We start from the raw sequence: 16,586 nt of genomic DNA on the forward strand, positions 1-16,586 counted from the left end.
ATCTTCACATGATTGAACACAGTGTCAGAGATTCAAATTTGTAAATTATAATTCTATGGCTGGCTTTAGAAAATGCTTTCTCATGCAAAAGTGGCCATTTTGAATATATGTAATAATATAAAATGGTCAACTGTATTTGCTCCCAATTTTCATGTCTATCACACATTAGAAAAGAAAGATGGTAAACTTCTCTAAAGAGGAGTGAAAACTGAGGTTGTCTGGGTAGAAGGGCTTATTGCTTTTTTCCTTTTTCATTCACTTACTAAATGTTAGTTTCTTTTTTTAATTTTTATTATTTAATGAATCTTCATATTTAAGCAAATTGTTGTCAAGACTTCTCTTAATTGCATTTAACCAAATCCAAAAAGAATTGCTTGGATAACTCTGTGACCCAAAATGTCTATTACTTTCACTCTTAATTTCAGAAACTCAAAGTTTAGCAGTCTCTGCATGGCGTAGAAGTTTAAGCAAAGGCCATTGGTGTGTTGTCATAAAATTGCAAACACTAATCAAAGGACTCCACAGCAATAATGGACATGTTAAAGTGAATTTTAAGATCCAGTTTGCTTGCTGATTTTGAAAGACTTTTATATGTAGACCAAGACAAAATATTTAACTGTATTTAATCCAAATTGTCAAGCTTTTCATCTTACTCTAATATAGTTACCCTTCTATCTGATGCTTTGATTTCTCTCCGAATCTTTATCCCCCTCCCTTGCATTACATCATATGCTTATAGTAATTTGCTGACATAAAATTAATATAAAATAATATGGATGAACTTTATTGAAGGTATGTATAATTGGATGGGCAAGGACCATGTGGGATGAATCTATATGCTTATATAATTTAATTGAGGACCAAGTGGAGGTTATTTCACATCTGGAGCCAGATCCACCATTGTGTGGAAGCATGACTGCTGTGTGACCTAACTTCGTATACTTTGTCCTGTATTCTTTAATATCTTTGGATAACAAAAAATATATGTACCTCAGATTTCAAATGCATGACTGATCTGGCATCAATTCCATTTGTGGAGGAGAATTTCAAACTTCTGCTACACTTTTTCTGTCAAAATGCTTGCTAAATTCATGCCAAGCTTTAATTCTTATATTAGATTCCCTCATCCTACTCCAGACTGCTATTCCATCCCATTTATGAAAATAACACTAGAACTTATGCAGTCCAAAAGAGGAAAAATAGTAAGAAATGATAAATTGGATACACTGCTACCCCTCCATCCTTCCCTTTGAGTCCTCTCATCAATGTTGCTTCAAATATCAATAAACTGGACTTTTTCAGACAGATGAAAATGAAAATGAAACCTATTAATACACATATTTTTAGCTTTATTTCAGAGACCTACAAGAAACACTTCATTAAGGTCTCTGCCACAGGTTCAAGACTTGATATTCAGTAGCCCAGTTAGATCCACTCAAAATTACGCAGCATTTCTGTCAAATAATTGAACATTTGGTAGTAAAAATGGGAAAAGTAGAAGGAATAGAGCCTTCATCAAAATGTGAGAGAGACTCCTGATGCATTTACATGGACACTGGATCCAGATTTTCATTGTCTTGCATACAAAAGAAATGTGCCTTGTGATCATGATAGCATTTGTAATGATTGACTAGTGTGCATAGTCAACTCCATAGTTATGCTGAACCCCCCCACCCCCACTCTTCTAATTCACCAAACTACAGATTGTATCGTCTTTTAATTTTTTTATGAACACAAATTTGACCAACCTATGTTTCTCTATTCTGTAATCACATTTTTCTTCGTGTGTGTTTGTATATATGTGTGTGTGTTTAAACTTTGAGTATGTATTTATCTGAAAGTCTATCAGTATTTTATTTTCATTAGCTTGAACAAATATAACAAAACTCACTTTTTTATTTGTTAAACAAATAACCCATTGGTTCTCTTGTGATCACAGCCTGTAAACTATTCACAGTATTCGTAATTATAACCTTCAAACAGAATAAATATATTGTGGTCAAGCAAGAAGAGGGCAAAATGGTGGGGAGCTGTTTGGCCCCTCCTCTTCTGGTAGTAACAGTTCTAGTATTGCTTTGCCAGTCTCCCATCTTTCACCCTCAAAAAATTTGAACTGGTGTCTGTGTCTTAACTCACTGTAGCTCACACTCCTGTTCATCCATTCCAGTATGTTTACTGATCTACATTTGGTCCCCTCAGATAAAGCCTTGATTTTAAAATTTTAAGCATCATTTTCAAATTCATCCATGACCTTTTCCCTCCCTTTCTCTATACTTTCCTCCAGTCATGCAACACTCAAAGATCTTTGTGTTTCTCTGATTTGGTTTTCTCAGCATCCCTGATTTTCATTGCTTTGTCCTTAGCTCTGGAATTCTCTTTTGAAACCTCTCTGCTCTCTCTCTCTATATTTCTCTCTCCTCCAATAAGAAGCTCCTAAAATCATACTTCTGCATCTAAACCTTGAGATATTTGTGCTAAGGTACCATGTGGTTCAGGGTAAAATTGTTTTTAGACCCCCCCCCGAACTACCTTGGTTAATGTTACAATGTTAAATGTGATGTATGTTCGTAAATTATTATTGTTACAAGGTTATTGTATCTTGACCTGAATGCGTCCATCAAAGGAAATAATTCATTTCTATATACCCTATTAATTCCTTCAATTATTTTGAATACATTGATTAGAACAGCTACCTTTCTTTTCCATCCTTAAACAATGCTGTATTATTGGATTACTAGAAGATAAAAGCATTGCGTGAGCTTTGTGGCAATGCAATGTATTGATTGATTGGACTGGGCAATCACTGTTCAGACAGTGTGTGATAAAGTAGTTAAATGCCAGTGAACCTGGCAATTACCTGTATTTTTTGTGCTGATAATCACACATTATCTGCACACTAATTAAGTATTGCACCTTACAATTCACTTAAGCCACACTTCCAGTATTTTCCAGCTCACAGCCAAACAGGTGTCATCAAATATAATAGTTGCCTGAAAATACCAGCAAGATTATGTAAAAAAAGAAAGTTATATGCTTGCTACTTCTGGGCCCCTGAAATTGCCCAATGGCCAAAGTTGAATGGTATAGTTATTGCCTTGGCATTGAAGGAGTTCTGGAGGTTCCAGTGTGTAACTTTATATTATCTTTCAGCAAGTGCCAGAGCTCTTACACTAACAGCCTGATAAACCTTTTTAAGCATTTCTCCACTGAGATCCAGGATTGTTTGTCTTTGTCTGTAAACTGACTTAGATGGGTTGCACTGAGTAAAGTTCTTCTTTTGTGTCATGTTCTTTCTCCCTGACATTTAAAAATAATACAGAATATTCAATTTTCTTACTGCTGTCTTCCAAATAACCTGTATAACATTTAGTATTTTCAGATCAGACGCAACGTGGTTGTATATACACCAATGACACCCAACATTTGCAATGGAGGGTATTTTATTATGAACCCTCAACACTACCTATCATGCTGTATGAGTTTCTGGACTTTTGATCATGCTAATGTAGGCTTTTAGACACCAACTCCCTTTTTGTTTAGATTCTATGGGGCCTACTGGCTCTTATGTTTTGGATAGAAAGCATTCAGTAAAGAGGTGGCTCTTGTCTTAAGCAAGATGAACTTTATTGCATGATACCTATCAAGTATGAGTTACACTGTAGTGAGAAACACCATTAAAAAGGACTCTGAGGGAGAACTGGGTGGTAGGTCTATCTCTTTTGAGATCTATTCCCCACCCAAGCCTGTATGATATTGTCATACTGAGTAATGTTTAAAGTACTCCTCAGCCATAAAGCTTTCAGAGGCTAACACCTACTGCCTCATATCTGTAAATGTTTTCCTGGACCAAATGTACTTATGTTTTAGGAGCAGCCAATTTAACCATGCTTTTTTGAGTTTATCCTTGGCATCACAAGAGCACACATTAATATTTCTTAAATATTATGAGGTTTCTGCCTCCACCACTTACAGGCAGTGAGTTCCAGATTCCCACTAACAACTGGCTGAAAAGAAATTTCCTCACAACTCCTCTAAACCTTCTACCTTAGCCTAAGATCTATGGTAATCTAGATATAGGGAGTAACCTTTAAATTGTTCAAGAGGTTAGGATAGTTGAATGTTGCAGCCATTGCAATGAAGGGTACCGGTAGCATTGCCATTGGTTGCTCAGAAATCAATTTCAAGATTCTTAGTTTTCTACATGGAGAATCTGATGTTGTGATCTCATTCAATTGTGACTGAATTCTGGCATTTCAGGAGATTGCAAATTCTAAACTGTGCTGTTTTATTTTGAATGGCTTGATATCTATCTGGTTTATTGCACTCAAGGTAGCAAAATCCCTTTACCTGTAAAGCAGGTGTGACTTGCAGATAATTCTTTGCCTGTGACCTTCAAACCGCATTAATGTTCAAACCCAGGTTATTACTCATGGGCACCTTACCCAACTTACACACACAAGAATGTTAGAACTCTAGTAGACTTCGCAAGAACTCTAATAGAGTTCCAACTGGATTTTAAATCCCTGCCTATATCTACTCTTCAAAAAGTAGTGCCCAAATGTATTTGCAGTTTGGAACACAATCTAAAAGAGGTAACTTGCTGTTGAGTTGTGGGTTGTCAACACTTCATTATCTTTGTAGTCATGAGGGATCACAGTCCAGTCTATTATGACTTGCCTTTTTTCCCATTAAAAGTATTGTTCTTAGAAGTTTGCTTGGCATATTAAAGTGTAACATTTCTGAATTGCTTTCTCCAGACAGCCATTTAATTTTGATCTATAGCTATTGAAATTATCAGTAAAAAACATCATCAAAAAGAAATCCTCTCAGGCAAAACTTCCCAAGTGGAAAAGGGAAAGCACCATGGCTCACAAGGGAAGATGAAGATAGTTTTCATCAAAGGACGCAGTTTATCTATGTTGTCAAAACATGGTATAAGCTTAAGGATTGGGAGAGTTCCAGAAATTGGCAACAGGGGTCCAAGAAGTGAATAACAAAAGAACAGAATATGAATGTGAAACAAGACTCAGAAAAACAGATTGTAAACATTTCTATAGTTATGTAAAAAGGAAAGGATTTTGAAAACAAATGTGGGACCATTACAGACAGAGATTGGAGAATTTATAATAGGAAATATATGAATGGCAGAGCAGCTAAATAAATTCTTTGCATCAGTCTTCACTGAGCAAGAACAAAGTAGTCTCCTTGAAAGAATTAGATCCAAGAGTCTATTGAGAATAGGAAATTGAAAGAAGTTAGTCTTTAGAAGAAAGTAGTTTTGGAGAAATTGATGAGATTAAAAGTTGATAAATCCCCAGAATACAATGACCTTCCCCTTGGAGTGCTGAAAGAGATGGATGCAGAGATAATGGATGCATTATTGATCACCTTGTAAAATTCGATTAAATCTGCATTGTGCTTTCACATAAAAAGGTTACTAATGTAACCCTATTATTTGAGAAAGGAGATAGAGAAAGAGAGGTGAACTTCAATCCTGTTAGTCTGATGTCAAGGAAAGGAAAACACTAAAATCTATTATAAAATATGTGATTATTGAATATTTAGAAAATAATTATCTTATTGGGCAGTCAAGATTGATTTATGAAGGGTAAATGATGTTTGAAAAGTTTGGTATAGTTTTTTTTAGCAGCATTTGTTATTAGAGTCTAAAAGGAGAATTGGTGGATATGGTATATAGGCACTTACAGGAGACTTTTGATAACATTCAACACAGGATGTAAACATAATTAAAACACATGCTTTGATTAACAGGCAGAAAGCAGAGTATAAGGCCTATGTGGAGAGGTAATGGTATAGTGGTGTTGTCACTTGACTAATAATCCAGAGACTCCTACTAATGTTCTAGCGATAGAGATTCAAATCCAAGCATGGCATCAAAGAAATTTGGACATAAAAATTAGTCTAAAGTGACCGTGTGACCACTGCCTATTGTTGTAAAAACACATCTGGTTCATTTATGACCTTTAGGGAAGGAAATCTGCCATCCTACATGTTATTCCATGTCCTCAAGAACATGATTAACTCTTAACTGGCCTCTTAAATGACCTGAGCATATGAGTCTGTTGACACGGCAGTTAGGGATGGGCAATAATGCTCGTCCCAACCAATGACACTCACATCAGATAAATGCATTTTAAAAAGGAATAAATGGGTAATTCTCAGATTGGCAGTCTGTGACCAGTGGGGAACTGCAAGGGTCAGTGTTTGTTCATAATCTATATCAATTATATGCTTGAGGAATTAAATATACTACTATCTGAAATAGCTCCCCAGAGGCCGGTATCCCATCATCAAGTGACCCTTCATTTAGACTTGGAGAATCCTTGACATTGATCCAGCTCCCTCACGGACAGCTCTCAGAGTGAACAGGATGTTTGATACTTCTGGTTTTATCTGTCACCCGGGGCTCCCTGATTGGAACAGATTAACAGTCCAATCGCGAACCCCATATTGTATGAGGTCAACTTGGCTGACTTTGTTACAGTCTTTAAACTATCAAATTTGCAGACAATATAAAATTTGTTGGGAGTGGAAGTTATGAGGAGAATGCAAAGAGATTTCAAGGGGATTTCGACAGGCTGAGTGAGTGCACAAGGGAATGGCAGTTGGGATGTCGTGAGGTCACCTACTTTAGTCAGAAGAATGAAGATGCAGTGCATTTCTCAAATGGTGAGTGATTGGAAAGTTTTGTTGCCCACTGGGATCTATGTGTTATTGTTAAAATGTCCCTCTCAGCTTGCGTGCGAGTGCAGCAAGCAATGTGTAATGCAAATGACATGTTTGTCTTATCTTAAAAGAATTTAAGTATAGGAACAGAGAAGTCTTGCTTGGAGCATTAGTAAAGGACAGTTGTGAGATGGCAACTAGCATATAGCGTGCAGTCCTGTTCTTTTAACAGAAGCTTCTATGATGGGGGCTCCAAAATGTCCACCTCCTTCCTCAACCAGGAATTCCCCACCACCATGGGTGACTGTCACCTCAGTTGTGTCTGACCCATCTCCTGAACTTCAGTCCTCACCATTGCTCTTTCCTCCCATATCAGTGATGGTGTCCCCGGTCCTCACTTATCACCCACAGCATCCAAATCCAAAGAATCATTAGCCACCATTTCCACCACCCCCAACGGGATGCCAGCACCAGACATATATTCCCCTCCACTCCTTTGTCGGCCTTGTATAGGGAATGTTCCTTCCAAGACACCCTGGTCTACTTCTTCAACAGTGCCAATCCTCCCCATGTCCCCATGGCACCTTCCAAGGCAATCGCAAAAGGTCAGCACCTGTCAATTTACTTCCTCAATTCTCTTTTCCTTCTTTCCTTCCTTCCTTCCATCCATTCATCCATCTATTCATCTTGAAGATTAAAGCAATTTTCAAAAGCTGGCAGAAATTTACCAGAAGTATCTGAGCTTTCTTTTATGCCTTGGGGATCTATAAGATCACAGGTTACAATCCCAATTGAATACTAAAATGCGTTGATATGTTCAGTTTCTAACTTAGACTTTGGCTTCGAAAAGATCCTGCACCTTAAGAACTGTTTTGTTCAAGATGTCAAAATCTGTACTTTATTTGGCCCATCTGTGGAATTAAATCTTCCTGGTAATATTATTTCTGCTTCTTTGTCTTCTCAATGTACATATTTATTTTCCTCGCTTTCAATGTTTTTAGTTTTGTAGTATCTCAATGCTACCTCATCCTCCTTTCTTTAAAGGATTTCTCTGGTGTGATAATGCAATTACTTTGCACAGCTCCAAAGGAAGTTTTCCAGCACTTAAGTGGTTAAAATTGAGGATTCCTTCTTTATCTGATTAAAATGGGTGATTATCTGCTTTTCACAAAAAACGTGCATGATTCTGGCCTTTTGTGGTGTGGTGATTAAGTCGTGACAATATGACTATAAGACTTAGGAGCTGAAATAGACCATTCTGCCTGTCAAGCCTGCTCCACCATTCAATGAGATCTGACAATCCTCCACTCTGCTTTCCTGCCGTTGAACCTTTTCCATTGATTTTCATACTGATTAAAAGCTTGTCTATTCAGCCTTGAATATACTTAAGAATCCAACCTCTACAGTCCTCTTTAGTAAAGAATTTCAAAGATTCACTACCCCTGAGAGATGATTTTTTTTTTTCCTTTTCTCTGACTTAAATGGTCAACCTCTTATTCTGTGATTAATTATCTGGATACAGATCTTTTTTAAACATTCATTCACAGGATGAGGGCGTCACTGGCTAGGCAGCATTTATTGCCCATCCCTAACTGCCCAGAGGGCAGTTAAGAATCAACTACATTGCTGTGGGTCTGGAGTCACATGTAGGCCAGACCAGGTAAGGATGGCAGCTTCCTTCCCTGAAGGGCATTAGTGAACCAGATGGGTATTTCCAACAATCGACAATTGATTCATGGTCATCATTAGACTCTCAATTCCAGATTTTTTTACTGAATTCAAATTCCACCATCTGCCATGGCAGGTTTGAACCCGGGTCCCCAGAACATTACCTGGATCTCTGGATTAACAGTTCAGCAATAATACCGCCCTACCATCACCTCCCTCTTTCCACAAAGGGGAAACAACATTTCTGTACTAACTCTGTTAAGACCCCTAAAAATCATATTTATTTCAATAAGGTCATCTCTCATTTTTCTAAACTCCAATTAGTTCAGATCTAACCTACTCAACTCCTCCTCATACGATAGTACCTCCATAATTGAGATCAGTATAGTAAACCTGCTCTGCCTACATTGCCAGCATATCTTTCCTTGGATAAGGAGTCTTAAACAATTCAAAACATTTCAGTTGTGGTCTAACTTTTACCTTGTATAGTTTTAGCAAGACTTCTCTACTTTCATATTTTGTTAAAATAATGACCAACATTTGCTTTGTCTTCCTAATGCATGAGGACTCCCAAATCCCTCTATGCTGTGGCTTTCTGTAGTCTTTCTCTATTTCGATTATATTCAGCTCCTGTATTCTTACTGCAAAAGTGTATAATCTCATATTTTCCTGCATTGTATTCCATTAGCTAAACGTTTTTGCGCACCTACTTAACCTGCTTATATCCCTTTGTAGACTTTTTGAGTCATTCTTTTCACTTTCCTTTCCACCTGTTTCTGTATAATCAACAAACTTAGCTATAGTACATTCATTTTCCTCATCCAAGTCGGTAATATCGATGCATTGTAAATAATTGTGGCCTCAGAACTGAGTCCTATGACACAACACTAATATAGGTTGCCATCCTGAAAATGTCCCTCATATCACTAACTCTCTATCTTCTTAGTTAGCAATCATCTATCCATGCTAATAGACTGCTCCAACGTGATGGGCCCTTATTAAGTAACCTGATGTGTGGTAGCTTATCAAATGTCTTCTGAAAATCCAAATATGGAACATCTACTGATTCCACTTTATCTATCTTGTGTCTTACCACCTCAAAGAATGTAATAAATTTGTCAGGCATGATTTCCTCTTCATGAAACTATGCTGACTCTGTTTGATCATATTTTGTATTGTTAAATTCTCTACTATTACAGTCTTTGTAAATGACTCTAATATTTTCTGAACCAAAAAGATTAAACAACTGACCTACAGTCCTCTGCATTTGTCTCCTTCCTTTTTTAAAATTAAAGGTGTTACTTTGGCATTTTTTAAATGCTCTGGAGCCTTTCCAGAATGTTAAGTCTCTTCAATAGCTTTATTGGCTGAATCCTGAGAGATCAATCCATTCTCAGCCTCCAGCTGAGATCTCCAGCATCATATATTGACCTTCAGCCAATTTGATTCAGCCCATGACATATCAAGAAATGGCTGAAGGCATTGGATACATCATAGACTGGGCGTTGACAGCATTCTCACAATAGTGCCTCAGAATTAGCAATGCTCCTGGCCAACTCTGCTACAACAGTTATAAAACTGGCATCTAACCAGCAATACGGAAATTTGCTCAGATATTTCCTTTTAATCAAAATCAGGAGGCATCTACCCCAGCCAAACACCACCCCATCTATCTATTCTCAATTATCATCAGCACTTACTCAGCAATTATCTGCTCACTGGTGTTCAGTTTGATATCTGCCAGGTCCAATCAGCTCCTGACCTCATTGCAATTTGGAGTCAAACATGAGCGAAAGAACTCAAAAGATAAGGTGAAGATGATTATTCTTGATAACAAGCCAGCATTTATCTAAGTTGGCATAAAGAAGCACTAGCCCTAGAGTCATTAGAGTCAGGGAAAAACAAACTTTGGTTGGACTCTTGCATAGCACAAAGAAAGATGTTTGTGATTGCTAGAAATCAATCATCTTGGCACTAAGACACCTCTGCAGGTGTTCCTGAAAGGGTGTCCTAGGCCCAACCATCTTCAGCTACTTTATCAATGGACTTCCGGCCATCATAACATTAGATGTTTGCTGATGATTGCACAAAGTTCAGCACCATTCACAAATTCTCAGATACTGGAGCAGTCCATGTCCATATGCAACAAGACCTGCTTACCTTTCAGGCTTGGTTAATAAGTTGCAAACAACATTTGCACTACACAAATGCCAGGCAATGACCATCTCCAAAAGAGAGAACTCAACCATCATCTTTTGACATTCAGTGGCATTACCATTGTTAAAACATCCATTATTAACATCCTGCAAAGTTCTCAATAGTCAGAAACTGAACTGGACAAGCCATATGTATACTGTGGCTATTAGAGCAGATCAGAAACTGGGGATTCTGTAGCAACTAACTGACTTCCTAAAGCCTGTTCACCATCTATAAGTCACAAGTTAGGAGGGCGATAGAGTACTTCCCACTTGCCTGACTTAGAACAACTCCATCAACATCAAAAAAGATCAACACCATCCAGGACAAAACATCCCAAATAATTGGCACCCATCCACCACCTTCAACATTCAGTCCCTCAATCATCCGTGCACAGTGGAGAAAGTGAGGACTGCAGATGCTGGAGATCAGAGCTGAAAATGTGTTGCTGGAAAAGCGCAGCAGGTCAGGCAGCATCCAAGGAGCAGGAGAATCGACGTTTCGGGCATGAGCCCTTCCTCAGGATTCCTGAGGAAGGGCTCATGCCCGAAACATCGATTCTCCTGCTCCTTGGATGCTGCCTGACCTGCTGCGCTTTTCCAGCATCCGTGCACAGTGGCAGCAATGTGTACCATTTGCAAGATAGCCAAAACAATTCACCAAGTGTCTTTAGTCAACATCTTTCAAATTCTTCACTTCTATCTCCTAGTTGGACAAGGATAACAAATACTGTTACACTCCTTCCAAATTGTGTTATGGCTCTGAAATTCCTCTGAGGATCTGCGCACACTGATTGGCAACTTCTGGTTTTAGAAGTCAGAAGTCATGCCAAAGATAAGCATTAGAGGGAGTATGGCCATCTCCAGGTTCCTCTCCAAGTCACGTACTGTCCTGATTTGGAAATATATCATTAGTTCTAAACAGCACTTCTAAACAGCACTGCATGAGTACCTACTTTTTAAGGATTGCAATGGTTTTGAAAGGCAGCTAATCAGCATCTTCTCAAGTGCAACTTGGTATGGACATTAAATTCTGATCTATCTAGCTATGCCAACATCCCAAGATCAAATAAAAAATGCTGTGCCTGTGATTTTGAAGACTATTCCCATTCTCTTACTAAATTGTTTCTACTGCCATTGGCTCTAGATGATGGATCCTATTACTTTAACAGATTTTATCAATGATTCATGCTGTTTGTGGTATCGCTAATAATAAAGCTATTGCATTTTTTTCACTCGTCAAGTAGCTTTAATGTTTTTGTTTTACATTTATCTGGGTTTAAATGATGGATTCTATCCCTTTAGTTCTGACTTGCAATATTAGATCACAGAGTCCCTACAGTGTGGAAACAGGTCCTTCAGCCCAAGAAGTCCACACTTACCCTCCAAAGAGTATCCCATCCATACCCATTCCTCTACATTTTATCCCTGACTAACGCATTTAACCTACACAAACCCTGAACACTCTGGGTAAATTAGCACGGCCAATTCAGCTGACCTGCACATCTTTGGATTGTGGGATGAAACCAGAGCAGCTGAAGGAAACTCACATATACACAGGGAGAATGTGCAAACTCCAGACAGGCAATCACCTGAGACTGGAATCAAACCCATGTCGCTGGCACTGTAAGGCAGCAGTGCTGACCACTGAGCCACCATGCTGCCCTATTACTCCCTGTGCTCCAAACTCATAGTCAATCTATGTAAATATTCCTTGATTTCTGTTTCTGCATCCAAGCCTTGTGGTGCTGCCCATTATGGCAGCAGCTTGCTCCGTGCTGCAAGTACTTCCTTCTAGTTTTCTTAGCCTGTAGTTATTCAGTGTTGTTTAAGTTTTCTCATTGCCCATCAGGAATTTCATTTTTTCTCATGGGCCTTCTGCTGTCCATTTATTGAACCTTGTCTGGGGTCCTACCTTTAGAGGTCATCAACATGCAATGCGATCTGTATCTGCCAGATGTGACTAGTGTCCTAAATCCATGTAGCTTCTAGCTTAAATGTGCTTCTATTCTTCCCCTACCAAGTCTGAAATGCTTTTTGCCCTTAGCTGTAAATTCTACCTTGTAGAATTTTGATAAGAGGTTCTCTTCTGTAGCCCTCTGGAATGTTTTGCTCTTCCAGTTGCACAAGTAGCTCTCTTAAAACTGTGTCTGATAAATTCTTCTGATTTTATTGGATTCTACACCACTGCTAACCATGTTCTATGAACTATTTGGACTATTGATCATCATGAATTATATTTACTGCCATCATCTTCGGTTTAGGATGTGATTCACAGGCTCTGGTTTGTCTGACATGGTCATCCAATAAGGAGAGGCTCTTGTGCTAATCAAGGTACAGCATATTGCATGATAACAGTCAGGTATGAGTTACATTGGTATGATAGACATTTCTTCAAAGATCATGAGGGAAACCAAGATGATAGGTTTATCTTATTTAAAATGCAGAGATGTTCTTTTACTCAAGTTCATATGACAATATGATATTGGAGGGTGCTCAATGCATTCCTCAGATTCTAACACCTTATACACCAGAGAACATATTTCTGAGAGTAGCTGGATATTTTTCACACCAAAACACAATATAATTTGTACTCACCTTTGTGATTTCAATTGTATGAGTTGTCAGGTGATAAGGAGAATACATAGAAGAAGAACAGCATGTCAAGTGAATGAAGGTTAAAGATGCATATTTATGGCATAAGCCAAAAGGGCAATTATTATCTGAGGAGATTGGAAATGGCTTGGTATTCTCAAATTTAATTAGTTATTTCTTAAAAACAAGGAATATTTTTGCAGAATGTTTCATCACGGTATTTAGTAGCCTATTACTGTAAATGGTGGATTCAGCAAGGTTTGAAATCTCTAAAAGGTTTGCTGATTACAGAGATAGAGAGATGACAAGGAAATGTGAAGATAGAGGTAAAAGACAAAGAAAATCTATTTGCATCTCATGCATAAACACATGTTTCTGAGCAAGTCTTGTGGAAGGCTACACTTACATTTGTTCTTAAGAATCTCAATTTATGTCTTGACATTAGCTTCCAAAATACAGCTGCAAAATGTGTTCACCAACCTGCTCCTGAGCACTTACTAGAAAATAAAAGGGAGTAGCACATTCATCAAGTCGGATGTGCCCGCGAATAATTAATCCATCACAAATGGATGCAATAATTGAATTTGAGTTAACAAATGAAGATAAACAATTAAGTACTTACATTGAAATATTAAATAAGAACTGCTATTTCTTTCCCTGAATTAAAGTAAGCAATAAAAGGTCAAGGCAGTGAACTTTATGGGAGGTCTAGTGAATGTGGTGGTGGAGGAGGGGTGTGGGTGAGCTTGGAATTGAATGCAACATTGTCCTGTCTAGGATGTTTCCAGTAAAACTGGGCACCTACCTAATCACAAGGAGGCATTTCACTGCAGAGTTTTGGTTTCACGTCAGTATGTGTCAGTGTTAGCAAAAATATGCAGCAAATAAGCAAGAGGATTAAAAGAGAATAGTACCTGGCAGAGTTAGATAATGTCCAAAATTTCAGACACCACTAACATTTTTGCTTTGTCACAAAAACAATCCTGATCCCAAGATCTTTGGGGCTGTAATTGTTATCTAGGAGAAAGTGAGGACTGCAGATGTTGGAGATCAGAGCTGAAAAATGTGTTGCTGGAAAAGCAGGTCAAGCAGCATCCAAGGAGCAGGAGAATCGACGTTTTGGGCACCCCCCACCAACCCAACCTCCACTCCCGGCACCTTCCCCTGCAACCGCAAGAAATGCAAAACTTGCTCCCCCTCACTTCCCTCCAAGGCAACAAGGGATCCTTCCATATCTGTCACAAATTCACCTGCACCTCCACACACATCATTTACTGCAACCACTGCACCCGATGTGGCCTCCTCTACATTGGGGAGACAGGCCACCTACTTACGGAACGTTTCCAAGAACACCTCTGGGACACCCGCACCAACCAACCCAACCGCCCCATGGCTGAACACTTTAACTCCTCCTCCCACTCTGCCAAGGACATGCAGGTCTTTGGCCTCCTCCATCGCCAGACCATGGCAACATGACGCCTGGAAGAAGAGCGCCTCACCTTCCGCATTGGAACCCTCCAACCACAAGGGATGAATGCAGATTTCTCCAGCTTCCTCATTTCCCCTCCACCCACCTTATCTCAGTCTCAACCCTCAGACTCAGCACTGCCTTCTTGACCTGCAATCTTCTTCCCGACCTCTCCGCCCCCACCCCCTCTCTGGCCTATCACCCTCATCTTAACCTCCTTCCACCTATCGCATTCCCAACACCCCTCCCACAAGTCCCTCCTCCCTACCTTTTATCTTAGCCTGCTTGGCACACCTTCCTCATTCCTGAAGAAGGGCTTATGCCTGAAATATCGATTCTCCTGCTCCTTGGATGCTGCCTGACCTGCTGCGCTTTTCCAGCAACACATTTTTCAGCTGTAATTGTTATCTGTCATACTCAGCTACTGATTGGTCAAATAGATACAACAGGAATGTCAGGAACAGGAAGAAAGATTTGAGAACTCTGGGAATGATGAATATTTTTCAACACAGACTTACCGAAATGGACAGGTGAGTGGTCTTTGGTGAACTGCTGGTAAGAATGAATTGTGGTGACTATACTTTTGTTTAAATTCACTCTGGTTGCTTGCAACAAAAAGAACTAGGAAACTATAGATGTTAAAACTTTACATTAATCAAGGCTTTCTTTGATCATGCCAATTCTCAATTTGCATCTAATCTTAGCTAAACAGCTGTTGCCCACATTAATTATCGAAGAACATAATAAGAATGTCTTTTCTCCATACAATTAAACTAATTTTTCAGCATTCCAAAATTTAAAAATACAATATTGCATATAATCAGCACAACATCAAATCAATAATTCTACAAGATGATGCTTATTGTGATTAACAGTGCAGATGACAGTAAATTATATCATAGATTTGACAAATGCATTACCGAAGTTAACTGTAAAAGAGTCTTGAAAAGTAAATGGATCATATGGCCCATTGTCAATTTCTGCTGCAACATTCTTTGGTCGTTTGTATTGCCAAATGATTTTTAAAAAAAACCCTTGCTCATTTTGAGTGCTAATTAATTTGGGTTGTGTTTGTGGGCAATTAAGGCCAGGGATCCTGTTTTTACTTTCACTTATTTAAGGTGCTGTTGTAAGCATTACGTTACTGACGCAACTTTGATGCCCATTTCCCACTATGTTTCCCAGTCAGACTGTAGTAGTTAACTCACAAAATGTGACAGCCTCTACATCCTCATTTCCTTCATAACAAAGGTTTGACCGTCCCTCAAGAAAATCACTGCTGCAGCAATAGGAGGATGTGAATCCATTGACAGAACTTACCAACCTTTGTTTATTAAGTTAATCAAAAGGAAATAATCAGGTCTGCAGGAATCCAAGCTGCCATATGAAGAGAATAACACATAATAATGATTATTTTCCTTTAAATCGTAAGTATTTCTTTGTAATCACTTTTTTGTGCATGCGTCTGTGTGTATATGAGAGTGTGATGTTGTGAATATATTCAGATGTCAAGAAATAAACACTGAATCTCCTTCTGTTAAAACCTGCGAGATGGTCCAACCAGCTTCAGCTGCTTCTTCAATAACCTTCACTTCATCATAAGGTCAGAAGTGGAGCTATTTGCCAATGATTGCACAATATTCAGCACCATTTGCAACTCCTCAGATACTGAAACGGTACATATCAAAATGCAACAAGATTTGGATTTGGGTTTTGGGTTAACAAGTGGCAAGTAATACTTGTGCCACATAAATGCCAAACAAAGAACAGCTTCATCAAGAGAAAATCTGACTAATAACCCATAACATTCATCGATATTGCCTTCACTGAATTCCCTCCACTATCCACATCATGGGGTTACCATTAACCAGAAGCTAAACTGGGCTAGCTATATACACATTGTGGACACAAGAACAGGTCAGAGGCTAGGAGTCCTGCAGCAAACAGCTCATCTCCCGTCTTCCCAAAGCCTG

Source organism: Chiloscyllium plagiosum, unplaced genomic scaffold (assembly GCF_037043375.1).
Source record: "Chiloscyllium plagiosum isolate Xiang-an unplaced genomic scaffold, Cpla_swu_hap1 HiC_scaffold_16, whole genome shotgun sequence".
Classification (NCBI taxonomy): Eukaryota; Metazoa; Chordata; class Chondrichthyes; order Orectolobiformes; family Hemiscylliidae; genus Chiloscyllium; species Chiloscyllium plagiosum.